Here is a 27,758-nt window from a genome sequence, read left to right on the forward strand (position 1 = left end):
GCTGGGAACCCCGCCCACTCCAGGCCTCACCCTCCGGGCTGGAAGATCTGCCCCTCCTGGGCCTCCGGATCCTGGCTGGGAGCCATCTCTGCCTCCTCCCGCTTCCTGGACTCCTGATCAGGTCAGTGGCGAGTCACAGACCTCTGAAATGTCCTTCCTGACTGTCAGCTCCACGGCATTCCTACAGCCCCCGCCGCAGTTCCGCCCTCCGGAGGGCTCGAGCAGCAGCCCAGTGCGCCTCCCCAGCCCCAGGCTCCCTCCTCGCTAGTCAGCCTGCACCTGGCGCTCCCTGGCACACATATTTTCCATTGCTCTTCACTGCCAATTAAATGCAGATTTCTCATCGTGTGGTTCCAAGTTCTATATATTTGGTCCTCTTGTCCTGACAGCTCTACCCTCCCCAGAGCTCTACAATCTGGCCAAGAGCCTCACCAGCCTATTCCACCAAACCATTGCTTTATTTATTTTAGATTCCCGGATATTTGTGTTCAGATTTGTTACATAGGTATATTGCGTTATGATAAGGTTTGTGCTTCTAATGATCCAGTCACCCAACGTAATACCAGAGAGTTAGGTTTTCTTCCGTTGCCCCCCCTCCCTCCTTCCTTTTGGAGTCCCTGGTGTCTATTATTCCCATGTTTATGTCCTTACGTACCCGGTGTTTAGATCCCACTTATAAGTGAGAGCATGTGGTATTTGGTTTTCTGTTTCTGCATTAGTTTGCTTAGAATAACGGCTGCCAACTGCATCCATGTTGTTGCAAAGGACATAATTTCCTTATTTTTTATGACTGCATAGTATTCCATGGCCAAAAAAAAAAAGTGGTATGAAAATATGTACCACATTTTTTAATCCAATCCACATTTGATGGGCACCAGGGTTGATTACATGTCTTTACTGTTGTAAATAGTGCTGCGATGAACATACATGTGCAAGTATCTTTTTGGTAGAACGATTTATATTCCTTTGGGTATATACATAGTAATGGGATTGCTGGGTCTAATATTCATTCTATTTTAGATCTTTAAGAAATCTGCAAACTGCTTTCCACAGGAGCTGAATTAATTTGCATTCTCACCAACAGTTTATAAGTATTCCCTTTCTCCTCAACCTCTCCAGCATCTGTTATTTTTTCACTTTTTAATAATAGCCATTCTGACTGGTGTGAAATAGTACTTTATTGAAACCACTGCTTTAGAAAGTGAAAGTCCTTTTCAGTTTTTTTTTTTTCATTCACTGGCAGGGGTTGCTGGCCCAGCAGGAGTTGTGCAAACTCTGTCTTTGTTCCTCTGTATTTGCCTTCCTCTCCCTTTTTCCTTCCTTTCCCTTTCTCAACACACACACACACAACATATACAGAAGGGCTCTCATCTGAAATAATAAAAATTGAGGATGTGAATATGTCATACAAGGAGCAAAGGGGGAAAGTAAATATAAGGAAAATGTACAAATCCCAATTGTTAACCACGTAACTAGCATGGGCTTTCTAGTCTACACAAGACAGACTACAACAAGCTTCTGTCCCTGCAGAAACTGGATAAATCATGGAGAACGACTATAGTCTCCATGGCACAAATTCTTCCTCAGAAGGAAGGATCAAGGCTTCTGAATAAAAGCACTAGGAAAAGAAATTTTCCTGTGGCTGTCAAAGGCAAGTAGGATTCTTTTTCAAGGTCAACAGATATTAGAGACAGAAGACATACACAGTATGCCAGAAAGTTACAACATTTCTCTCTCCTGGACACCAACGAGTTAAATAGAGAAATGTGCATGTGGACAGTTATTGGGAGAAAGGAGAAAGGGAAGAGAAGGTGGCCCATTTCCTCCCTTGGCCAAAAAGAAAAGAAACAACTCAAATAAAACAATAAGATGCTGTCATCACAAAACACTGTGTATGTGTTGGCCAGTAGGCTATTAATACACAGCACAGCCTGGAGCTTTGCTGAACATAGAAATGCTTCCAGCCTCTTTGCAACACTGCTTGTATGAACACTGCTAAAAATATTGGTGGGATACATATGTGTATGTGTGTGCTTGTGTGTGCATGTGTGTGCTTGTGCATGCGTGTGTGTACATGCATGAGGATGTATGTGTTGCATGTATTGTGAGCATGTATTGTGTTGCATGCACATGTGGGGTCAGTAGACCCCAACACAGACTGCTTTGAGGATAATTTATTTTCATTCCATCCAGAGTTGCTCACAAGTCTGATTAGCTGGGATAGTAAAAGAGAAAGGAGCAAACAGAAATCTATCCCCCTTTTCTCTTTATCTTTGAGATTCTTGGAGAAGCGCATGCCTTCCCTCTCACCCCACTGAACAACACACCCTTCAGAACCCACTCCCACAACCGCACCCACTGCATTCTATGCAGGCACATCCAACTGTCCTTCTGGCTGTCTTCACCATGGTGACCAAAGCCTCCACCCTCTACTTCCCTAAAGCAAAAATTGGCAAAGAACCCAAGGAAATGAATGTCTTTCCAATGAACCAAAGTTTTGTTATGCACTGTTTGGATAACAGTGTCCTAACAGAATACCTGGAAGTTACAGAATATACTCATTAAACCTAGCTGCCGGTTAATAAGCCCTTGAAATGCCTCAGGGCTCCCATCAAAGAGTTTTCTGGAGACAGAGGGCCAGGCCAGTATCTAGGTCTTGCTTGAGAATAAGATTTCATTTCAGAGACCACTTGTTACACTGTATTGAGAATGTTTCAGGGGCTAAATCAGTACCTCTGGGGGGAAAATGCTATCCGAATGTGTGCCCTGGGTGTGGAAAGGGGGGGTGGCTCAGATTCGACATTTTCAATGTAAAGTGTACTCATGCATTGTCTCAGGAATCCTCATGGATTCCGTACAGCAAGAATCAATCCATATTTCACCCTTTCATAAGGACTCCAGTCATACTGGAGTGGGATCCACCCTAATGACCTCATCTCCATGTGGTTAAAACTTTTTCCAAATAGGGTCACATTCTGAGGTATGGGGTTTAGGACTTCAACAGATCTTTTTGGAGGGGACACAATTCAACCCACAAAAGTAGTCCTTACCCAAATGGACCTATGGACGTTTACTCAGGTGGCTAATCACTGGGGAAAGGGGAGGACTCAGACAGTCCAAGGACTACTGGACAGAGGTCTGAGTTGACATGGACTCTTGGGTACCCACAGTGTAATCACAGTCTCCTGTTAGAGTGTGGCCCCCCAGGGACAGGCACTAAGTGAAGTAGTAGCTAATGTCCAGCTCCTAGTGGTCCTGCTGGGTCCACTAACATGCTGTGGGCATTGCCCTGTTTCCTAAGTGCACAGATGGAACAGATCTACTTGATAGTTGGATTAGCCTTAACATTGGGTCTCTGGCCCATGGGCTAAGACCTGTCATAGCAGAGAGCACCAAATGGAAACTCTGAAAATTCCACTGTCAGCCGACGTTGTCAATCAAAAATAATATTGCATTCTGAAGTGGATGGCAGAAATTTGTATCACCATTAAAAACCTCAAGGGCACAAGGCAGTGCTATTAATCATATCTCCATTTAATTCACCAGCCTAGACCCTGCAGAAACTAGATAAACCCTGGAGAATGACTGTAATCTACACCAGGATTAAACAAATAGTAACCCTGAATGCAGGTGCTATACTAGACATAGTATCTTTGGTAGAACCAATTAGTGAGGCCTTTGGTACAACCATTGACCTGGGAGATGCATTCTTTTCCATTCCAATCAAGCAAGAGGATCAGAAATGGTTTGTATTTAGTAGGATAGAAAACAATATTAAACTGAAGTTTTGCCTCAGGGTTAAATGAACTTTACTGCCTTCCATCCTAAAATAGCTTGAGGGTATGTGGCCTACCTGAATGTCCCACAGAACATCATGACACCTGGGGGATGGGGCAGAAGCAATGATAGATGGCTATCTCACTAGAGATTTTGGTAAGATACATGCACTAGAGAGGATGGGAAATAAACCCTATGAAGATCCAGAGATACACATGTCAATAAAGTCCTTAGAGATCCAATGGCCAGGGCCATTCCTGAATATCCCTCTAAATTCAAATAAAATCACTGCATATTGCATTCCCTACCACAAAGAAGGAAGCACAGTGCATGGTGTACCTCATTTGCTTCTGAAGGCAACACATTTCATACCTAGGAATGCTGCTTCAGCCCCTATACTGGATGACACAAAAGGGTGCTGACTCTTGAGTGGAGCTGAAGTAGGAAAGAGCTCTGCAACAGGTCCAAACTGTAGTGCAAGCACACCTGCCACTGGAGGCATGTTATCTGGTGGACCTCATGAGGTTGTAGGTGTCAGCAGTGGGACAAGATGCATCATAGGATGGAAATCGTGTATCTAAGATCAAACCTAGGCAGGACCGGAGGAGATGCATGAGTAATCCACATAAGCTGGTAGCCCAGACCCCCATGTCACCCACCATGGCCAAACTAGGGCTCCTGCCCCAGCTCATATGTATGGCCATATTGGAGTGCTGACACACTGATCTGCGGTGACTCACTCACATCAGGGACTGGATGAGCACAGTGTCCTGGGCTAAAGATGATCTATCCCAGACCCTCATCTTCAGCAACATCAGTGGCCCTCACAGCAGCTCTCCTTCCTCTGTGTTCCTACTTAGTGGCAGCTCTGGTCTGCAGCACCCAAAAACAGTGAGGTAGAGGGAATGGCAAGCATCCTTTACCCTGTGCCCCATCAATGGCACTGTCACCCCCTCTGTAGGCTCTGTGCCATGTGTCAGGTAGTACCCAGGGCTTGTGAGACATTACTCCAAGTTCCCACCAGATATGCTCTTGATTCCAGTGGATGTGATGACATTGTGCTCTCTCAGGGCTTAGGCTGTGCCAGAGGAGGGATGAACATTCCTTGCTGAATTGGACTCCTCTAGTTGCTCCACCCAGGGCCTCTGGCCTGTCCTTTCCTTTGGTGATGGAGTGTAGAAGGCAGGCATGGAGTTAACACAGAAAGAGTTAACTTTCTGTGTTAGGCAGGCATGGAGTCAACTGTCCGAAAACACAGGATGCCAGTCTAAAGAGTGAAGAGAAAATGTGGTTGGAAGATGTGTTCTTCTACCTTTACATCATAAATTTCTGAACAGTGCATTTCATGACCAGAAGATGAATTACTGTTCACATTTTCCTGCATGCTCTGGATAAGATTTGCAACTGTGATCATCGCCAATGGAAAGCACAGTAACAGCTTTCAGAGGGTCAGTAGAAGCCAGTATGCAAGACATACGCTGGACAAGGCAGCCTCTTGAGTGATGATGTAACTACTATTAAACACATGGTATCAGGGAACTACAGGGGTATGATCTGTGTTGCTTCAATACAAAAAAGTAAAGAAGAGCCATGGCACTGCCAGTAATAATCATGTTTCATGAGAGAAATACAAGTAGCCAGAACTTTTGCCACTAAGAAGAAACTTCACACTGAAAAGACACTACATAAATATGTAAATGCATCTTGTCCACCTATAACTCTAAATCAGTTGATCAATCTATACATCACCAGGCCTCATGAATTTTGTCATAAATTTTTAATCAAATTGTTTACACAGAGGATTCACAAATTTAAATAGAGAGATAATCTGCCCTGGATTAATCAATGACATTTACCAAGCTGTAATAAGAACCAGAATTGTGGTAGATACCATGGATACAATAAAGAACAATGCAAAAATGCACTAAATGTAACTCACTGTCTAAACCAGTAGCAATGCATATAGACAGATGCAGGGTGTCCTGAGCAGGGACATAGGAAGGGGTGATGGAATGAACACCCAGCAATAGTTCCGTGCTGACGTTCCCAGTTGAAGTCATCAGAAACGTGACCACTCCACAGGAACTCCACTTGAGGGCCTTGTTCAGTGGGACTTTTCAGCCATACTCCCAATCCAAGTATTTTCTTCTCCTATTAAAGTTGTCTTTGATTAGCTCTCCATTGGTCAAAGATTCTCCAAGATACCTATGGAAAGATGGAAGTGGCACTTAGGTCTGCCTATCCCAACAGCCTAGTTGGAAATCACCAAAATGAGGCAAGAGAAAAGGGTTTTTAGTCAACCTTTTTCCTGTGTGCCTGTTCTAGTTGAAGAATCAGTTTTATAAACCCAGAACTTTTTATAAAAGAATTCTCGCCGGGCCAGGCATGGTGGCTTATGCCTGTAATCCCGGCACTTTGGGAGACCAAGGCGGGTGTATCATGAGGTCAGGAGTTTGAGACTAGCCTGACCAACATGGTGAAACCTCGTCTCTACTAAAAATACAAAAATTAGCTGAGCGTGGAGGCACGCTCCTGTAATCCCATCTACTCAGGAGGCTGAGGCAGGAGAATCTCTTGAACCCGGGAGGCAGAAGTTGCAGTGAGCTGAGATCACAGCATTGCACTCCAGCCTGGGTGACAGAGTGAGACTTTGTCTCAAAAAAAAAAAAAAAGGATTCTCGCAACCGCACCTCACAGATCACAGTTCAAGAACTGCTGCAAAAGGAGGTCTTTCTGAAGATGGTACAAAGGGGAAAGATAAAGGCGCTGGGTTTTATCCCTGGTCCTGGTCAGAATCAACTCAAAGTCTTCACCAACAGGGATTGTCCCATCTGTCATCCTTGGTTACATAAGCCCCATCAAGCAGAATGGGGAAGTACTGAGCTCTGGGCCTAGTGAGCACCACTGAGAGCCCCACTGCTACTTCAGGAATCGCCTATCAGGCTGGTGGGTGGGGTAGGAGTAAAAATAATCAGCACCAGTTTTGGGGCCCAGTCTAGAGGTGGCATTTAACTTAGACCCCCCTGTAGCTCTTGAGGGTCTTCTCTGAGGACCTTTACTGCAGTCTGTGCAAAAACCCACTCATAGGCCTCAGTAACTTCCGGTCCTCCAGAGCCATATAGTGTGGTCATTTTAGTCATCCTCTGGGCTTTCTTTAGTTGTTCATGCAAAGACAGGCCTGGCCTTGGGTGTCTGTATTGAGGCCCCAAGGCCTTAGATCAGAACAGCAGTATCAGGGAAAACAAAATCCAAGGGGCTGCCCATTCCAAGGGCAAACTGGGAATCTAGTCCTCCTCTTGTAACCACCATCTCTACCTTGCGATGCTGCAGGGGCACATCTTCTGCCTTTCACCTAGGCTCCTGGCAAAGGCCTTGCAAAGCATTATTCAGGGCACTGTGTGAGGCCAGAGAAGGAATTGAGGAAGACCAGACACATACACCGAGATGAAACGAGTGGAGTGACAGGAAGGCAGGGTGAAACGGGAGAAGTTCCCTTATCCTCCTGGCAGGGCTTGTGATGGGAGTGTGGCTGGCTTCTTCTGTGCCCTGCTGCTCAAATCTGTAGGGGGAGCATGCAGATGGGCAGGTTGTGGGGCTCTGACCCCACGGCAATGTCTAAGGGTGAATGTTTACAGTTCCTGAGGCCCCAGTGCGCCTGTGTTACAGGGTGCTGTTTCAGTTGAGCCATTCCTAGTCAGCTCAGTTAGACCTCGTGCCTTTTTCCAAGGACAGAGGCTTTCTGTATCCCAGGGTTTCTTGCCTTGGTGTACCAAAAGAATCAAATCACGCATGGGCTTGCAGAATGACTGCAAAGTTTTATTGTGTGGAAGTAGCTCTCAGCAGATGGGGGAGCCAGAAGGGAGATGGAGTGGGAAGGTGGTTTTCCCCTCTGAAGTCGGACCGCTCAGTGGCCGAGAGCTCCTCCAACTGCACCGAGTGGTTCTGCCTGTCGATGGCCTGCCAGCCTGCCACGGGCCTCTATCAGTGTGCTCTTACACCGGTGTGTTCCTGTTGACGTCCAGAGGCTTGTGTGCATGCCTGCTGGGCTCTCGGGATTTTTGTAGGCACAGGATGAGGGTGTGGCAGGCCAGGGTAGTCTTGGGAAATGCAACGTTTAGGCACGAAAACAGAAATGCCTGTCCTCACCTAGGTCTGTGGGTACAGGCCCCGGGGTGGAGCCCTAGCCAGGGACCACACCCTTCCCTTCCCAGCACTTCCCTGCCCGCCTTCCGTATCGGTAGCTTGAGGGAGTTACTTCTCAGGGAGATGTTTTGGTTTTTAGGGAGGAGAAGACAAAACCTCCAATTTGAAAAACAAAACAAGTCCTTTGGTGAGGGAAACACTGGACATACAGAGGGAGGGCTGGAAAGGCCAGGTGCTGGGGAGACAGCAAGGAGGAGCCCAGACCCACCGGAGAGGCAGCCTGGGAAGATGTTTATTTTCTAAGAGAAGAGGAAAGACTGGGAAACAGGGAGAAATTTTTAGGGTGGAGGGTGGGAAACTTGGGAAGCACAGAACAGATGGCCTTAATCTTCTGAGTGAGAAAGGAGGCAGTGCCAAGCCCGGCTGGGGTGACAGTGGGAATCAGGGCTGAGGGACGGCGGAGACATCTTCTGCTGGCTGCTGAAGGTCTAGGATGGGCACTGAGGTGAGCCTCAGCGGTGCTCCTCGGGCTTGCCTCCCAGGAGGGGCCCTGCAGGAAGTGTCCAGATGCAGAGCCCCAACTCCTCCCCCAGAGACTCGGATTCAGTAGAACTGGGATGGGGTCCAAAATCTATATCATTAGAACAGCCTCAGAATATACTTGTCATCAGGAAAAGCCTGGAGAAATAGTGAGTGAAAGAACCATTAGCCCCAGGGAGAGCCAACCAGAGGCTGGAAACAGAAATATTGGGGAATCACTTAGTATCCTTTTCACAGAGACACTCTGCTGCCTAGAACCCTGGGGGAGAAAGCTGGTGGAAGGAGGGGTGTGTAGCCACTGGGGCCTACCCAGGAGGGAAAGGTATCTCCAGGAGGGTCGAGTCCATCCAGGAGGGTGAGGTCTAGCTGGAGGAATGGGGTTTACCCAGGAGGGTGAGGTCTAGCTGGAGGAATGGGGTCTACCCAGGAGGGTGAGGTCTAGCTGGGGGGATGGGGTCTACCCGGGAGGGTGAGGTCTAGCTGGGGGGATGGGGTCTACCCAGGAGGGTGAGGTCTAGCTGGGGGGATGGGGTCTACCCAGGAGGGTGAGGTCTAGCTGGGGGGTTGGGGTCTACCCAGGAGGGTGAGGTCTAGCTGGGGGGTTGGGCTCTACCCAGGAGGGTGAGGTCTAGCCGGGGGGATGGGGTCTACCCAGGAGGGTGAGGTCTAGCTGGGGGTTTGGGGTCTACCCAGAGGGGTGAGGTCTAACTGGGAGGATGGGGTCTACCCAGAAGATGAGGTCTAGCTGGGGAGAAGGGTCTACCCAGGAGGGTGAGTTCTGGTTGGGGAGATGGGTCTACCCAAGAGGGTGAGATCTAGCTGGGATGATGGGATCTGTTCAGGAGGATGAGATCTAGCTGGGGGGATGGGGTCTACTCAGGAGGGTGAGTTCTAGTTGGGGAGATGGGTCTACCCAGAGGGTGAGATCTAGCTGTGGGGAGAGGGTCTGTCCAAGAAGGTAAGGTCTCTCCATAGGGTGCTTTGGGAGGTCTGGAGCTTGGAGTTCCTGTGATCAGAGTCCACATGTGTGACTTGGACCCACACTTGGCAGAGACCAAGGTGAAGACAAGAGAGGACTGATAGACTCTGAGGAAAGGAAGCGTGGTGGGAGCAGGGTCAAAAGCGAGAGGCCAGAGAGTGTGAGGAAGTGGGAGGATCTGAGGAGGTGGGATCCCAGAGTGGGACCTGGGGAGCTGGAGTGCTGGCAATGCTTCTCACGCTGGAGAGGCCAATCCTAGGGCTCGGTTACACTAAGTGCATTTAACTGGGGCAGTAGTTTTACACATATATTTCAGGAGGAGATGATTTTATCATAAACACATTCCATTGATTCATGTGAAATCATTTAAAAAAATTAAGGTCAAAGTTTTTCTCCTGGCTGCTTTAGGCTGCATGCCCAGGACTTCCGTCCCTGTGGTGAGGGGATTTGGGTGGAAGAGCTTGAGAAGTTCTGCTTCGGAATCCTCTCCTTTTTAAATAAAGAGGGACGCTCCAAGCCTGGCATGGAAAGGTACACCTCTCGGTGGAAGCAGATGGCCAGGCTTTGATTCCTTAAGGATTGGAATCTTATGAAATTGCCAACATTGAAACATGTTTGACTTGTGTAAATAGCTTCTTCCTGTGATTCAATCTAAATTGTAGACTCCAGGCCTCATAGCCGCCTCCACCATGTGGCCTCCAGGGGGCGCCGCTCTGCCTCCTAAATCCCCAAGGGCAAAGCCCACTTTCTTGGCTTCTGGAAGCACCGCGAGCGAAGTCATTGGTGGAATAAAGAAGACTGCTGTATTTAAAAAGGAAGTAAGCATACAAAGAAACATGAATTCAATTAGAACAGTTCCTTATCCCCTAACATATGGTCCCCAGACCAGCAGCATCAGCACCCCCTGGGAGCTTGTATAATTCCTGAACAACAACCGAGACCTGCTGAACCAGAATCCACATCTTAGCAGGACTGCCCAGGCTCTCCCGTGTCTGTGCGCATAGGAGAGGCACCAGTCTAGCCAGCAAGAGTCCGCTTATTTGTCACCTGCCTTTCCAACCCCAGCAATCTGGGCCTTGCCTAATACTTCCCCTGGGGACACACTCTTAGACCCTCCATTCTTCAAAATCAACAGAAGGTCTGGCCCCCGCAGGAACGTGTTCCTAAGGAGCCATCTCTTCTTTGAGAAGTGCATTCGTTATCTTTGCTGTGTAAATAAATGACCCTAAAACATAGAAGTTTAAAACAATAAACATTTATTTTTGCCATATGCTGTTGGTTAGAAGCAAGTCCCTAATCCTGTCCAGGCTTAAAGGGAAGGGAATCACACCAGGGCCAGAATACCAGGAAGCAGGGATCACTGGGGATCATATTCCAGGCGACCTACTGCAGGGAGTAATCTCCAAACTAAGGGGCACGCCTCAACAGGGCAGCCACATCAGAAGACGAGAAAACAACCTCCAGAGTCAAATGGTAAGGATGACATGCATTCAGCAACAGGATGCTTGAATAAGCCTTTCAACTGTGGCTTGCAGAATGGCTACATTAGCATCGCTTGGGAAACATTTAAAAAATACCAGTGCCCAGGCCCTACGCAAGACCAATTAGATCACAATCTTCAGGTGTAGGTTTTTTCTAATTTTTAAATTCCCCAGATAATTCTATTGCACCACTGAGGTTAAGAACTATGGCTTCAGGCCAGGTACAGTGGCTCACACCTTTAATCCCAGCACTTTGGGAGGCCGAGGTGGGCGGATCACCTGAGGTCAGGAGTTTCAGACCAGCCTGGCCAACATGGTAAAACCCCATCTCTATTAAAAATGCCAAAAAGTTTAGCTGGGCCTGGTGGCACACCTGTAATCCCAGCTATTTGGGAAGCTGAGGCAAGAGAATCACTTGAACCCATGAGGTGGAGCTTGCAGTGAGCTGAGATTGCACCACTGCACTCCAGCCTGGGCAACAGGACAAGACTCCGTCTCAAAAAAAAAAAAAAAACAAAAAAACCCAGACCTATGGCTTCATATGAAGATTTTCAAATGCTACAATACTCCAGTGAAGTAGTGGTAAAGATCACTAGTGGAAAAGAAGATGTGAGGCTCAGCAGCTTGGACTTCTGCTGGGGAATCTGTGGATTGGAAAAGTGAGCCTTAAAGAGTGTTGGGACCATCTCAGAGGTGAGGCAATAAGGCTGACAAAAGATTTGTGACTTTTTATGATTGCCTACCTTAGCAAAAGTCCCATCAAGTCATGATGCTGGAAAATACATCCAAGAGTTAGGAATACAGAAAGGATAGAAGGAAAGGTGGTGGGAGGAAGAAGGAAGGAAATAAAAGAAAACGATATGAAGCCAATCTGAAAAGGCTTCATGATGTATGATTTCAACTACATGACATTCCGAAGAAGGCAAAGCTATCGAGGCAGTAAAAAGATCAGTTGTTGCCAGGAGTTAGAGTGCAGGGAGGGGCAAACAGGTGGAGCACAGAGGATGTTTAGGGCAGTGAGACTACTCTGTATGATCCTGCAGTGGTGGATAATGTCATTATTCATTTGTTCAAGCCCATGGAATGTACACCACCAACAGTGAACCCTAACGTAAACTATGGACTTTGGATGATGATGATGTGTCAGTAGAGGGTCATTGATTATAACAAAGGCATCATTTGAGTGGGGACATTGCTAATGGGAAAAGCTGTGCATGCATGGGGCAGGGGGCATGTGACATATCTCTGTACCTTCCTCCTAATTTCGCTGTGAACCTAAAACTGTTCTTAAAAAATAGTCTTTTTTTTTTTTTTTAAGAGACAGGGTCTTGCTCTGTTGCCCAAGCTAGAGTTCAGTATCACAATCATAGCTCGCTGTGGTCTCAACCTCCCAGGTTCAAGCAATCCTCCTGCCTTTGCCTCCAGAGTAGCTAGGACTACAGGCACACACCACCATGCCTAGCTAATTTAAAATTTTTGTACAGACAGAGTCTCACTATGTTGCCCAGGCTGGTCTCAAACTCAAAATCTATCCTCCCACCTTGGCCTCCCAAAGTGCTGGGATTACAGGTATGAGCCACTATGCTTGGCCTTTATTTTTTTAAGTAAAATTTTTTTTTTTTAAAAAGAGACAAAAAGAAAAGAAACCTATCTATTGTTAAAACTTGTCCTCAACTCCAGCTGATGACTTCAAAGAAATGGAAACAGAAAATGAAGAAGACTCAACTAATAAAAGTGCCTCATCATCTTCTACTCTCCAGTCTGTAGAGACACAGAAGGTGAGAACCGGAGGGGCCTTGGAGGTCACCTCACCAATGCCTTTGTTTTGTGGTTGAGGAAATCGAGACATGAGGTCACTGGGAGGTAATGGCCTTGCTGGGATAAGAACTCACATCTTCAAACCTGAGCCCAGTGCTCTACTCGAACACTTTGCACATACAGAGCATCTCTGCCAATGGGGTATGCTGGACTCTTTCCTGCACACCAGCGTGTGAGAATGAGGCATATGGAAGAGTTAGTCAAGGGAGATAACAGGCATCCTCTTACGGGAACACCATGGCCTTTCACATCAATGTTTCAATGAGGGCTGGTTCACAGGAGGCTGGTGGTACCTGACCAGTACTGCAGCAGTTCATCTACTCTGCCTCATGGAAACAAGTCAATAGGTTGATTGCAGTCGCTGAGTCTAACATGCTCCCAGCTTGAGCTGCACCCACTCTGTAAACAGCCCCTGACGGTAGCAGCTTTACCCACAACAATAAAACGGCTCCATCTTCAGGCAAGTCCAACCTTTACCTCTCCTCCCTACCCCTCGCCTGCCTGATTTTAGCCACTGTTCTCATTCCCAGGGACCGGGTTGCTCCCAACTCGTTGCCATGGCCACGGGCCTCACCCAAAGCATACCAACGCTGTAGTGCTCACAGATCTTGGCAGACGTCCAGGCAGATGCAGAGCAGTTGGGGTGAATAACGTTCTCCTCTGAAAGCTGCGCCAAGGCTGTTCGATTGCGCTCTCTCCGCTGTCGGCTTGAGTCTTATAGAGCTGTCCATTTGGCTGCCTGGCTGTGAATGAGCCATGGTTGTTAATTTCTTTCCCCTGCACCAGCTTCTTGGGAGCCTCTAACCCAAAACTTAAACAAAGAGCTAAATCAGGCTGTTCCCAGAGCTCGGGACCCTGGCTGTTCACCAAACACTGAAAATGTTACCAGTTGCCACCAGTCCCAAATCCCTAATCTCTTCTAAAAGTCGTGAGGAATGTTGTCCCAAGAGGTCCAGGCCTGGCCCATCTGTGATACTCTTGGGTGTCCGTTTCAACATCCCAGTCCTGTGAGTTGAAATATCTTTTCCAGAGAGAAAGAAATGAAAGACGGGGGCGGAGAGGGGGGTGAAGGAGCACATGGCAAGAGAATAGAGATGGAATCCCTTCAAAACCAAACAAAGGGGAGCCGTCCGTGTGCAGCGTGTTCATCCTTGGATGATTTATGTTGGCCCAGTGCTCAAGTTCATGGCAATTGCAGAAAAGGAGGGAGTGTCAGAAGGAATCTTCCATGAATACCAATAGTACCAGCCAACATCTGTCCCTTGGAGTGGGCGATCTGCTCCAGCCTGTTCAGGATTCTACTTAGAATTCTCAAATGGAGGCTGGGCGCGGTGGCTCAAGCCTGTAATCCCAGCACTTTGGGAGGCCGAGACGGGCGGATCACGAGGTCAGGAGATCGAGACCATCCTTGCTAACCCGGTGAAACCCCGTCTCTACTAAAAAAATACAAAAAAAAACTAGCCGGGCGAGGTGGCGGGCGCCTGTAGTCCCAGCTGCTCGGGAGGCTGAGGCAGGAGAATGGCGTGAACCCGGGAGGCGGAGCTTGCAGTGAGCTGAGATCCAGCCACTGCACTCCAGCCTGGGTGACAGAGCGAGACTCCGTCTCAAAAAAAAACAAACAAACAAAAAAAAAAAGAATTCTCAAATGGAACAGTGTACACAGAAGCACTTTGTAGGTTAGAAAGCAGCGCATACTGGTAGAATGTTGTTTTCATCAGGCATTCCCTTCACTACTACACTGGCGCTCACGAAGTGAGTAAGTCCCTCGGCCCCCCGCCCCAGGGTATGTGCCCACATTGCCATAGAACCTAGCCGGTAGGGAGGGTGCTCACAGACCCTGTCCCACATGAGAAGGGATTGGGATGGGGGGTGGGCAGGAGCCACTTCTGCTGATGAGAACACAGCAGTTCCAACCTCCCTGAAAATGGCCCCCGAGCCCCCTCCCCAGTTGCATTTTTGCATTGATCTCCTGCTCAGAGATACTTCACCCGCAGTTGCCACATCTTTGCTATGGAGTTGCTTTAAAAAAGTATATAATATTTAGATTTAGCTGCCTGGAAGAGGAAGGTGTTTCATTCTTCTTTAAAGGTAGTCTGGAAAATGACCACTTTTTAGTGGGGGAGAATATACTCTTCAATTAATAACATAAAAATGAAGCTGGGTGCAGTGGCTCACACCTGTAGTTCCAGCACTTTGGAAGGCTGAGGTGGGAAGACTGCTTGAGCCCAGGAGTTCAAGACCAGCCTAGGCATCATAAGGAGCCCTCATCTGTACAAAAAAAACAAAACAACAACAACAACAAAAACCTTAAAAAATTTTTAAAATAAATAAAACCATCACTACCGCTAACTTTTAACAACACACTCTAAGAGCAAGGGAGAAAAAAATCCTGTGTACTAATGCTGAAAATGCACATTTTCCAAGGAATGGTAGCCATCATATTCCCAGTATGAGACAGAACAACTGAACCAGATCCTACACAGCTTGCCTCAAACCCCCCCTGAACTTCCCTTCATGTTGTCTTTCCATAATTCCTTCCCCTCCCAGCACCCACATCAGTCTCATTTCTAATATTTACACCACTAGAAGCTGGGCAGAGCCCACCCAGGCAGAATTCTAAAATGTGATTAACAAATACAGCCTGAAGTGGCTTCAGAAGTTGCTGACACTCTGTTGAGACACAGTGTCTTTTGAAAGACAAGGACAGTTGAAAACTTCTTGCACCACTGAAGGCTGGTGCCCTCGTGCACGTTAACAGTTTCTCCCTCCACCACAGTTTGCTATCTCTCCATCGCTGGCATTCAGACGGCCTCACCCATCTCCCCGAGGGACAGCTGCTCCCAGACCCGCCCTGCAGCTGAGCGGCAAGACGAGCAGAATTTTCCCCGTGAACAGGAGACAAGGGTAAAGCTGCATGTGTGTCAGTCATGAAAGCCCAAATCAGGAAACAGATTAGGACTCTAAGGGAGCTCTGCTGACCGAAGACGATCTCCCCAGGAGAACAGGCACCGAGGGCCCACTCCCTGCCCGGCCATTTTCCAAACAGATAAAGGGAAACTCACATTTCTTTTTTTTAAACTGAGTTTCAAGTCTTTGGAAAGCTCATATGCAATTGACAGCCGCTGACTTCTGGAGACATTAAAAAAAAAAATTAAAAGCATATTAGGATGTGATGTGGGACAGCAGATTTGGAGTTCAAAGGGTGTCAGTTCAGATATGGTGAACAGCCACTGGTGAGCGAGGTGCGTAACCCTGAGAGCCTTCAGCTCTGGAGCATGTGAGAGCTTCCCCTGCAGGCTTGTTGGGAGGTTTATAGGAAAGAGGACCCATGACAGGCAAGGCAGCATCTGCTATGCAGGAGGCGCTCCACAAACCCGCTCCAAATGAGTGAATGTATTTTCCGTGTCTGTGACACGGTAGTCACTCAGTAAGTGTAGATTTTGTCCCTTTCTTTTCCCAGATGAGCAGCCACCATAGAGTTGGTTTCTGTACTTCAACCTCTCAATCAAGCCAAAAACACAGCTTCTTGGAGGGACCAGGCCATCTCTGCAAGGTATGGAGGGGGCATCTGCAAGGAGTTTCCATCCTGGCTCTTGTCACTAGCTAGGTGTGCAGCTCTGCACGCAGTCATCCAGTCCCTTTTCCCTCATTCCAAGCCTCATTTTCTCATAGTGAAAATGAAAGAGCTGGACTAGATTCATAGCTGTCAACAATGCTCTATCATCCAAGCCCTTTGTTTACAAGAAATCTGATACAGCCGCACCATTAAATAAAATATCTCAAGAAAAGGGGCCAAGGCCTAGGCCTAAGTCAGCTCAGCTCTCCAGCCCACCTGCTTTTAGAGGTTGAACAGAAGGCACCCCCCGACTCCCACACAGGAGCCCCTAGGGTTCCTTGGAGCACAGTTAGAGAACCATAAGACCACGTTGTCTTTAAATCTCCTTCCAGACCTGACCCTCCATGGTTCCAGGTACGTACAGAGTAACTGCAGCGCATTATTGAACCCGACCAAATTAACTCAAGCCTGATGTGTAACACATATCAGAAGAATACAGCCAGGGTCTCTCTGTCCCCAGCTCCTCAGCCCTGCTGCCTGGGCAAAAGTCACTCAGCAGGAAGTCCTTTTTGACTGGTTTCAGCTCAAAACCCTACAGCATCAGGGACAAGGGGAAGTAATATAAAAAAAATACCTGCAATCTTATCCTGAAGAGAGTATCCCGTGAACATAAAGCAATTAAAGGAGACTATGGAAATAAGACCTGCAATAAATTAGTATGAACAATAGGTGTGGGAAGTGGGGAAAGGGCATCGGGCAGGAAACGCCTAATCCCAGGTTGGCATGACCTTGGGCAAGGTGCCAGTGTCTCAATGACCTTGATGGTAGGGCTGAACCAGGTCACCTCTGTGAGAATTCTCTAACCACAAACTACTGTGACTCTAAGTATTGCATGGCTAGGCATGGTGGCTCATGCCTGTAATCCCAACACTTTGGGAGACTGAGGCAGGCAGATCACCTGAGGTCAGGAGTTCGAGACCAGCTTGGCCAACATGGTGAAACCCCTTCTCCACTGAAAAGATAAAAATTAGCCAGGCACCATACTGTGTGCCTGTAATCCCAGCTACTCAGGAGGCTGAGGCAGGAAAATCGCTTGAACCCAGAAGGTAAAGCTTGTAGTGAGCCGAGATCATGCCACTGCACTTCAGTCTGTGCAACAGAGTGAGACTCTGTCTCCAAAAAAAAGAAAAGACTTGTAAGTACTTAAGAATGTTGATAATGATGTTGTCAAATTGTCAGAATTGGCATTTTCCAGCTACTTATGTTTATTACTCCTAGATATTCCTCAACCGTGACATCAGCAACCATCTTAGGCCATTGGCAGGGAGTGAGCTGACTACTCCCCAGGATCTCAGGTAAGGAAAAGATAATGGTTTTCCGTTTGTAAGGTCAGCGTGAACAATATCTCCCAGAGGCCTCTGTACTATGATTACAGCCACCTTGGCATAAATGAGCACTTATCAAATCCACAAGAGGCAAACAGACATCTGCAGGCTGGCAGAACTGTCTGCAAGGATTTGCTTGACACAGATCTCTGGCTGGGCTCATAATATCAGAGGTCCCCGGGTTTATTAATTGTTTTTAACGATCATTTTTTTCACCACCTAAACAGAAGGACCCTCTAGCTGAAAGCAAGAGGAACTAACACAGAGAGGCAGTGAGACTCAAATGGCTCAATGAAGCCTGGGTGTGACTGGGCTAATGCTTTTTCAGGTCACAGGTCACTCTTACAAGGTGATCCATTTGCCTAAAGAGGCAGTGCATGTAAACGCAGCATCTTGAAGGAAGGGAACTGTTGTGGCTAGGTGATTGGGTGGAGTGGCATTTCCTCTGGAATCTGATTGAAGAGCCTGATTTCCAGCTTGGTCTCCTGGTCTTCTTTAGCTTTTGACTTCCAGAGTCTTATTAGAACCAGCTAGGTGGCCCCTAGAATTATGTATCCACCTTTGTCAAAAGCAGGCTACGGAGATGGAGCCTGGTAAGGAAAATAAAGGTAAAGTAGGATGGCCTTCACTCATTATGGACAAGATGACCTCTGTGTACGTCAGAAAGCTTTCACCTGCAAGTAACAGACACTCAGCTCAAACCACCTTTAAAAAGAAGGATATTCTAATCTCAGATAACAAGTTCAGCAAGTTCCAAGGAAATGAAAACCAGTGGTTCAGCGTTGTTATCATAAATGCCTTCCAGCTCTTGGCTCTACCATCCTCAGAGAATTGGTTTTGGCCTTAGGCAGCTCATCTCATGTTTCAAGACCCCTCAGCCCTCCTGATTTCACATCCAGATCGGCAGAGTCCACTTCATGGTGGCCAACCTGTCACGCTGCACAGGGCCTTGTGCCTAGAAGGACCCACTCTTGGCTTAGTGCTCTGCCATCACCATCTTAACATTCTTAATCTTACCTGTGAACTTGTGTTTTATGAGTAAAGTCCTGTGGGACAGTAGAGATGCATGTGAACAGAGGGGAGCTGTGCAGTGCGCATGTCCTCCTTCCCTGCTGTCCCACGCACAGGTCATGTTGGGGATCCCCAAGAGCACAGAATTCCAAGGACCCACGATGCATGGGAATCAGCGAGACTCAAAGCCAGCACAGTAAGCATGGTAAGCCCACGACCAAGTGCGTGGCAGCACTGACAGCCCCAGAAGCCATGCTTTGTGTCCAAATCAGAACTTGCTCTGAACACAGAAAGAAAACAGTAGGACTCTAAGAAAACACAGGAGATCAAGCAACCCTACTCTATTCTTTTGAACACGTGTTACTTTGTGTTAGACAACTACTTACACTGAAAATGATGACACAGATTGGGTATGGTGGCTCATACTTGTAGTCCCAGCACTTTGGGAGGCCAAGGCGGGCAGATCACCTAAGGTCAGGAGTTCAAGACCAGCCTGGCCAACATGATGAAACCCCGTCTGTACCAAAAAATACAAAAGTTAGCTGGGCGTGGTGGTGCAGGCCTGTAATCTCAGCCACTCAGGAGCTGAGGCAGGAGAATCACTTGAACTCAGGCGGGGGAGGTCACAGTGAGCCAAGATCACACCACTGCACTCCAACCTTGACAACAAGAGCAAAACTCCATCTCACAAAAAAGAGAAAGAAAGAAAAGAAAATGATGACACAGAAGGAAAGACATAAGTGGTTAGCTAATACACCTTAGTGAACTATTTCAGAAGAAAAATCAGCACAATTCCAGCCTATAACTCCAAAAGCCTCAATTTCTTGCCTTGTTCCTGTCCCTTGATTTTTGTCCCCTCTTCTTTCATCGACAGAGCGGAAGGGCAACTGCCTCAAGCGTGTGCAGTCATTTATTGCCCTGGAAATGTACATCCAGAACAGAATATCATCTTCCTGGCAGCCGTCCCGTTCAGCCTCTGCATGAAGACTCTGTTTCTTTTCCTAAGCTGTCCCAAGACCTGAGCCTTCTCAGTTTGGTGCATGCTTCACTATGGCATCAACTCTCCAACTTCTTCAATGCCCTCCAAGACCATAGTGATAAGAAAACAAAGATCACCCATCCCCAAGCTGGGAGGAGGACTCCTTTTTTCTCTCTACAGCCTTTTATACGTTTCACTTGCTTACCATATAATATGGATAACCTATGAAAAAGATTTCACATGTATACATTTTTAAATCACTTACTCTACTTGTTTGTGAAGACAAAAATAAATTTTAAAAATGCCACAGACTTCTTCCTGCAAGTTAAAGAAAAAGATTCAGCTTCCTGTATAAGAAGAAATATCGTAAGTCACATGTGTAGCCCAAGCTATTTGGGAAATTGTGGTGGGAGGATCACTTGAGCCCAGGAGTTCGAGGCCGCAGTGAGCTATAATGGTGCCGCTGCACTCCAATCTGGGCAACAGAGCAAGGCATCATCTCTTAAAAAAAAAAAATTAAAATTAAAATAAATTTAAAGATTAAAAAATATATTTAAAAGAAATATCAAAAGTGAACTATAATTCATCCCAAAAGAGAATATGGATGTTTTCAAAGAGCAACATCAAAATGTCCGAGGCTAGTCACCATTTCTTTCTTGAGAACATTCATAAGCCACTGCTCACCCCTGGACTCCATTTTAAAAACAGATGCCACAGAATTCCTCTCTGCTCAGCCCATTCTCACATCACCAGTCCCCAGGCACGGACCTCACCCCTGGCCAGCCTTCCGGCATGCCAGGCCTCCTCCTCCCCCAAGCCCATGCAGAAGAGGGAAGTGGGTCACACGGGGAGCCCGTGCTATGAGTGGACGTACCCTGCAGACGGAAGTGGAAGGGCAGAGGTGGAGTGGTTTCTTCTTCCTTATTCCTTTATATTCTGTTAAACTTTAGCAACTCTCTCAACTGACTCATGCATAGACTTGTTCTAGAAGAAACTCTGTTACAGGCAGCAAAACTCTGAAGGTGCTTTCGTTCCACCCCCGGAGGAGAGTGACAGTCCCACACACCCAACAAGGTAGCATTGGAACCAGAGCTAGAACCCAGAGCTTGTCCCCAGCCAAGTTCTCTTTCATCAGCAATATCTGATTTCCCAGAATCATCCTTCATGGTGTGCTCTGGACCAATTTTTTGTCTGAAAACTAGACAAAAAGATAACTGTTCCATTTCTATTTCTACACTACAGCTCATACAATTGAAAGGAAGGACACTGCTGTGAGAACCATCCTCCATCACTAAAGCAAACTGGTTGAGTTCTTTTTATTTATTAAATAAGATTGGAAAGGGTCATTGTCTTGATTAGCATTTCTAAGCCTTGACATTGCTGATATTTTTGGTGGGATCACTCTCTGATGTGGGGACCATCCCGTGCACTGCAGGATGTGTAGCAGCATCCTGGCCTCCACTCACGAGGCACTGGTAGCATCTCCTCCCTTCCACTTGTGACAATCAAAAGTGTCTCCTTTCGAAATTGCCGATTGTCCCCTGAGGGGCAAGACGTCCTTGGTTAAGAATCACTGACCTAGGGGAAACTCGATTATTTGGTTGTCATTGAAAATACTCATCAAGAAAAAGATTGTTCACATTAGGGCTTTATAGACAAATAAACTGGAAAACTGTGAATCCAAGGCATTTCTCCTCAACAGCCAGTGCCCAGAATAGCCTGAAAGGGGTCCTGGAGAGATAGGTGGGGGCCTCAGTAAACCCCTGAGGCATGGCAGTTCATGTGTATTATTGACCTTTCCAAGTGAAGGCAAAAGGATATTTGAGTCAGGGTTGAAAAGCATACTGATAAAAGCAGAACATGGCCGGGCACAGTGGCTTATGCCTGTAATCCCAGCACTTTGGGAGGCTGAGGCGGGTGGATCACCTGAGGTCAGGAGTTCGAGACCAGCCTGGCCAACATGGCGAAACCCCATCTCTACTGAAAACACACACCAAAAAAACTAGCCAGGCATGGTGGTGTGTGCCTGCAATCCCAGCTACTCAGGAGGCTGAGATAGGAAAGTCGCTTGAACCTGGGAGGTGGAGGTTGCAGTTAGCCAAGATCACACCACTGCACTCCAGCCTGGGCAACAGAGTGAGACTCCGTCCAAAAAAAAAGAAAAAAACCAGAACATAAGTTGATGACTAAGTTGATGACTATGAGATGAATAGTGTGGTGTGGAGAGAAGCCAGAATGGTGTTGGGGTCCTTAGAGAAAGCCTGGCATTGTCTATTTGAATAATTGCTTGCAAGCCTTGGACTAGCTGGTACCCATTGAGCCTCTTTACTGAGAGGATGGGAGTATCACAGGAATTAGACATGGAGACTAGGAGTGTTTTGTGAAGGACACTTTGAATTATAAGTTGAAGATCTTGGAGAATTCTTGTCTTTAGGATATTACAGTAATGTTGAGAGTGGCATGGAAGGTTCTATTTCTACTTTGAGAGGTTCAGCCTCCTTGATTTGGCCTGTGTCAGTGAAGTGACCAGCTCGAAGGCAGTTGGGTATTTTAGTTAGCATAGTTTGTACTTGAGGTTTTAAAGGGGGATCAGGGATTTTGACAGAAGCAAGAAAAGTGTGATGGTCAATGAGAGCCATGAAAGGGCAAAGAAGCAAGGCTGGGACCCAAGGCTCTTAAGGGTGAGGCCTTCAAGGGAGCAAAACTACTGGCAGTCCAGTTGGAAAGTAACTGTCTTTCCAGAAGGTTTACTGAGTAGTGGAACTAAGAAGCTGTACTGGGTGGGGAGGGTTCTAATAAGACAGAATAAGGTTCTGATAAAAGCAGCACATGGATGCTCATCAAGTCCCACCACAGGCATGACTTGTGTGCTCTTAGGGAGAGTGGCAAGAGGCGTTCATGGTGAGATGTGTTGCTCTGGGTCCATTAGGAAGAGAGTGGAGTGCCCATTGATGTGGAAGATGCTCTCCTCTTATGAGTTAGTGTGGACACAAAGGGGAACACCCCTCCAAGAAAGTCATTAAAAGATGAATTTTTAAGCTGTTGCTCTCTTTTGTGTTTTAAAGCCAGGCAATCCCAAGCCAAGCATTGTTTTTATTTATATCTGCACGTGTGCCTAACAAGTTGGGGTTTGGAATGAGCAGACTGGCCTGGTTTGCTTCGTCCTGGTCAGTGAAGTTGTGCAGCCATCAGTTTGCACTGTGTTGATTTGGCCTCTTCTCTCATGGAGTCTTCAGGATGTTGGGCTAGTGTACACTTTCACAGAGAGAAGCATTCTGCCTACTTACGTTGTGTTTTGGGGTAATATCTCTGATTTCTGATCAGAAGCCATTAACGCAATAATAAAAGCAAAAGTGGCTCAGTCATCAAATATAAGATGAGATCATATATTTTGTTAAACTTTAGCAACTGTCTCAATTGACTCTATCAAAATGTCATCCTTTCTAACATTTTCTAATCTATGTCTATAGTGAGAGGCAAATTCATCTCTGTGTTGTCTGCCATCTTTTATCTTTGACCAGTTTTTGAGGAGAGGCAGTGGGAATGGATTCTAAAGTCTCTCCCCTATAGTTTTGGCCTGCATCTGGGTGTTCTGATTTCTTTGAAAGTCCTCATGAAGAGTGACCCATCTGGCTTTTTCAAAACATAAAGTGGCATCTCTGGTACCCATTCACAGCTGCAAAAATTGATACGGTTCAGGGAACCAAGGAGAATATACCCCAAGGACCAGACCGAATGGATTACTAAACTCTTCCCTATTCTCACTGTCTGAAAAGCCCTTAACAATTGCATATGGACCTGAGTGAGTCCTTATTCAGTTGGGCCCTCGGGTCATGGGCCTTCCATCATACTGGGGAAGCACCAACAAATCGGGATGAGGTAGGGAAGTGGGAGCAGGGAAGCTTGGGGAGCAGGGGCTAAAGGAGGAAAAAAGAAGTCCCTCAGACTAAGGAGGAATATTGGGTGGAGGGGGAAAGCCTCAGGGCAGGGCCCATAGAGGGGTGGGGGGAAGAAGTGTTGAGAGGTTTCATTAAGGGTGGAGAAGGAGTGGGAGGAGAGGTTGGTAGTAAGAGAGATGTGCTTAAGGGACTGCTCAGTTTGAAGTAGATTGGAGACATTTCCTCATGTTTCAGCGTCCTCATACCAAGCAAAATAAGCTGACCTTTGAAGAGACGAGATCTTCAAGGGGGCTGTAGATGGACACGATTAGGGAGATTCCAGGTGCCTCAGAGGGGTCACTGCAGTTCCGACTTGTCCTCAGGGAAATCTTGCCATTTTGGGGGGATAATGAACTGAATTTTCATCACAGTGGAATACATATCATCGGAAGGGATTTTTAAAGGAGGCGGGGGAGAAGTGGATTGAGAATTTTCCATAGTATGAAGGTTAAACAGAAACCAACTACAAAACAAAGCCCGAAGAGCACTCAAGCAAATATCAAAATCAAATCCTTACCACGCTGCCAAGGACCGATATCCGGAGCACGGGACCAGGAGCTGGACTCACAGTGGGATCTCCGATCAGTCACAGAAGGAGCTTGACGAGCTCAAGGGGTCTCACTCCCTAGGTGGAGAAGACGGGGCTCCAGATGGGTTTCCAGTCTGTCCTGGCAGCTGGTTTTGTCTAGACTTTCATAGGGAGCGGTGAACCAGTTCCAAGTGGGGGTGATTTTACAGTTGGGATGTTCATGTCATCAGGAGGCATCTGTCAATCAGCTGGAATATCTAGCTCTGTTTCTAGCTTGTTTGGAGGAACAAATAGTTCAGCTAATCATTTAAGAAACAAAGAATGGTAATTTGGAGGGTCTCTGTGTGTCCTTATCACAGGAAACAAGGGGGTCACCCATGACTGTTATGGAAATCGCAAGAACAAGTATACAGTATTTATGAACGGACCTACTGGTCTGCTAGTAGGGCTGCCATAACAAAGTACTGCAGAGTGGAGGCTTAACCACAGAGATGCATCGTCTCACCATGCTGGAGGCTGGAAATCCCAGGTCAGCACATGGACAGGGCTGGTTTCTCCTCTGGCCTCTCTCCTTGGCCGTCTTCTCCCTGTTTCCCCACATGGTCTTTCCTCCATGTGTGTCTGTGTCCTCATCTCCTCTACTTATGAGGACACCTGTCACGCTGGATTAGGGCCCACCCTAGCGACTTCATTTTACCTTCATCACCTCTTTAAAGACCTCTCCAAATACGGTCACACTCTGAGTTACTGGGAGTTAGGACTCCAACATCTGCATTTTAGGAGGACACAACTCAGTCCGTGACAGTGAGTCTTCTCGAAGTCTCGTGGGAAAGAGTGATTCTTTGCAGTAAGTCATTTCCTGGAACACAAAAGGATGGGAGACATCTGCCATACAAGTGTGGGCAATTGCCTTTGGCTGTCTTCCAGAGGCACAGGGCTCAGGTGCAGCCCTGCACTGTCACGGGGTCCCAAAAGAGGCCCCTTGGTTTGCTCCACTCCAAGCTTCCATGAGCTGATGGGGGAGGGGTGGGAAAGAACTCACAAGGGAACTGAGACCTACTGAAAAAAGGAAGGAGAAGTAAAGAAAATGTCTACGGGGCTGAGGGAGACAGGGGAAATGTGGTTTGAGGTTGACAAAGGGAAGGGAGAATGAGAGAGCCACACAGCAGGAGGCTTGGCTGTAAGAGAGAGAGAGATTCTGAACGGTCTCCAGGAGGCACAGAATGTGAGAGACAGGTGAGTGAGGGAAGATTTCCCCACAAATCTTCGCCCTGTTAATCCACGCAGGCTCAGCCCCACAGGAGTTGTTTGGTGAGCACACATATTACTGTTCAAGACTGGAATCTGATTCATGCACCTTTGTGTTCAGCCTCTGCGAAGAAAGGCCTGGGAGCAGGGTGCATGGAAGGGCCTGCTTCATTCTGGGTGCCCAGCCTCCAGTAGGTTACCCCTCCTGCCAGATGCATGGGCAGGCAGCTTGCCTCCTTCCTGGACTGTGAGGTCCCTGATGACAAAATGAATGCAGCTAGTTGGAATTCTGCTTACTCAACCTCTATTGAGTGAACGAGCAGTGAACGACCTGCTGCCGCCTTACTGTTCCCTCTGCACACAGCAGAGGCTTGGATGGAAGAAACTGCTGGGTCCCCCTGAAAATGTTCAGGCACTAGCACGTATGAATCAATCCAGACCTTTTTTTGCATCCGATTATGTTTTCAACTTGCATCACCTCTTGGGGGCACTGAAGTCGTAATTCTTCCATTCCCCATGTGTCCTAACCAGGCAGGAGCTGCATGGCTGTCTAAACCCTTGTGGGTTTGTGACAAATGGGCGAGTGTTGAAAGAGAAAGGCAAACAAACTGCTTTCCCAAAGAAGTCGGGAGACGCCCTCGACAAGCCCTGGACAGAGCAGAGAATGGGCTCCGCCAGGAGCTGGGGAGAGCCTCGGGGAGGCTGCTATGTCCAGGACTTCAGCCTTACTGCACCTACCCTACCAGTCTGTGCCCTGAGGACCTGAACTTAGCCCTGTGTGTGGATATCTGTTGGAGAATGTGCTAAGTGCCCAGAAGAGAGGCCAGGGAGACAAAGGCAGCAGGGCAGGATGGCAAAGGGGACACCTCCGCCATCCAGCCTCCTCTTTCCGTCTGGTGCTTACGCATCTGGGTGCCACACACTTCCTGTGCTGCCCAAACCAGCGCCAGCCCAGTTGTAGAGGGAAGTAAGAGAACACGCACAGCAGAGGCCTGGAAGTGGCCAGGGAAGGAGGAGAGGCCAAACACAGTGCCTGAGTACTTTCTTTTTGGGAGGTGCTACGAGGCGTGCAAAAGCAAACTGTAATGGCTCTCAGTAACTTCAGCAAGTGCCAGCGCTCAGCAGCCGCCCTTCCAAAGAGGGGTCGCTGGCAGCTGCAGCATCAGGGGGAGTGGCTGCATAGGACACTTTTTCTAGTGCTGTTTGGCTTCACGGTTCTCCAACACAGATGAGCTGGGGGGTGGATGGTTTTAAGATCCATCTGTGTACCGTGAAAGCACATGGCCTGTCTTCCCAAGAGTTTCTGCATTTCCAACGTTTTAATCCACAATAGAAAAGAGTCTAGAAAAACTAACTGCAGTTAGAGCAGGTTTTCCTTGTGCCAGTATCCTCATATCCTCCCCCTAACTCCCCAAGGAACCCCCTCAGCAGAATGTGGTATTGTCTCTTAAAATAAGAACAAAAGCAGCAGAGCCAGAGATGGAGCAGAAAAAGCGAGATGTGACATTCCTCCTACATTTACTTCCTCAGGTCCTTTTCCAGGAGTAAATGGCCATCGTGCACCCATGGGAAGAGTGCTGCATCCACGGAGGACCTGGGCCAACAGTGCTCTGAAATGGGTTTCATGAAAGCATCTGTGACTCATCCCTGTCCAAGAATGTTTTCATTAAGATTCAGCAGAAGCGATGTGCCAGGTCAGCAAATACAACTGCAAAACTGGGGCCTGCCAGCCTGGCCAACACAGCAAGACCCCGTCTCTACTAAAAATTAAAACTAAAATTAATTAGCTGGGTATGGTGGCTGTAGTCTCAGTTACTCAGGAGGCTAAGGTGGGAGGGTCACTTGAGTCCAGGAGGCCGGGGCTACAGTGAGCCGTGATTGCACCACTGCACTCCAGCCTGACGCCGTCTCAAAAACAAAACAAAAAAACCTGGGGCCTGAATGCAAAGTGAAACACTTGCTCCTGTTAATCGTAGCACTTGCATTACAGGCCAGGTGGCTCCTAGCATCCGTCCGCAGCACAAGGCCATGTTGTGTAGCAGCACATCCCTAGTCCAGCCGCAGGGAGTTGCCTGCAAGGGGAAGTGGTGAGCAAACAGCTGCACAGCAGCAGGGAAGCTCCATCTGCCTCTCACTTCACGGCCCTCCCCAGCTGCTGCAAAGATGCTGGGGGTCCCTTCCACACGCAGGCCTATGTTCTAGCTAATGGGAGCCAGGAGACTGGCAAGATTAAGCAGAGGCCTCATGAGTGATCTGGCAAACCCCACTGCACTTCAAAACAGATCCCTAGATTCTGGGCTTCACCTCATTTAAAAAGGACATTGTGTATACTGTTTCAAGTACATAAAATAATGAGGAGATGAGAAAGAGGAAA

General features: G+C 47.5%; 1 long non-coding RNA gene across 2 annotated transcripts; it reads left to right on the forward strand.

Moving 5' to 3' along the window:
* The first annotated feature begins 28 nt into the window (after positions 1 to 28).
* Positions 29 to 27,758, forward strand: LOC126951960 (uncharacterized). Of its 2 annotated transcripts, none has more exons than XR_007724748.1 (4): positions 29 to 121; positions 16,199 to 16,291; positions 17,573 to 17,649; positions 26,915 to 27,758. It is a non-coding gene; the product is annotated as an uncharacterized LOC126951960 (long non-coding RNA). The 2 variants fall into 2 exon arrangements; XR_007724747.1 differs by lacking the exon at positions 29 to 121 and adding an exon at positions 15,096 to 15,642.

This window comes from Macaca thibetana, chromosome 4, assembly GCF_024542745.1.
Source record: "Macaca thibetana thibetana isolate TM-01 chromosome 4, ASM2454274v1, whole genome shotgun sequence".
NCBI lineage: Eukaryota > Metazoa > Chordata > Mammalia > Primates > Cercopithecidae > Macaca > Macaca thibetana.